Below are 800 nucleotides of genomic sequence, written 5' to 3'. Positions count from 1 at the left end.
CACTTGAAGGCATTTTTGCTTGGCACATACACCTTGGGGTGGACGGCAGGGAAGGGGCTGGGGCTGCAATCCCACTACAAGGATCAGGCCCCTCATGGCTCACCCACCATCTGTCCCTGGCATGCCAACATCTTACAAGTTGAGGTTGCAGGTGTTTTTGGTACTCTGCCCAAAAACATTGCTGACCCTTATCAGCTTGAAAGATGCAAGGCTTTTTTGGTCGTATCTTTTATTGGACCAATATATAGTAGTGAGAGATGCCAGACAGGTAACCGAAAGCCTAAAATCTTTCCTAATTATACAGTTGGTCCAATAAAATATATCACCAAAGAAAACTTGATTCTCTTGATATATTGGAGGCAGTTCAGTCTGATAATTAGTTCAGGGGAGTAGAATGTTATTATTACATTCATTATTTCTGTGGCAGGGGGTCAGCAACCTACAGCCCCTGGGCTAGATCCAGCCTGCAAAGGGTCTGACCTGGCCCACTGAGTTCACATCTGCACTTCCCTTGCTGCAGAGGGGGCAAGTTAGTGCACACATCTGGCTGCTGGAGGTGGTGAGGAAGAGAAAGTGCAAAAATTTCCAAGCCTTCAGCTACAGACAGGTCACAAGCTCCAGCCCGTGCCAGCAAAAGTCTGCGAATCCCTACCCTGCAGTCTTGGGCAAGTCACTTCTAATATTTTTTAAATATATAGTCACCAAGCAGAGAGGCCTGCAGATTTGTCTGCTTTTTTTACAGCTTCTCTATTTAGACTATTATACGAGGATGGCAACCGCAGGAATAAGAAATACTAGCA

This window comes from Alligator sinensis, unplaced genomic scaffold, assembly GCF_000455745.1.
Source record: "Alligator sinensis unplaced genomic scaffold, ASM45574v1 scaffold284_1, whole genome shotgun sequence".
NCBI lineage: Eukaryota > Metazoa > Chordata > Crocodylia > Alligatoridae > Alligator > Alligator sinensis.
Note: the sequence above shows the minus strand (reverse complement) of the source record.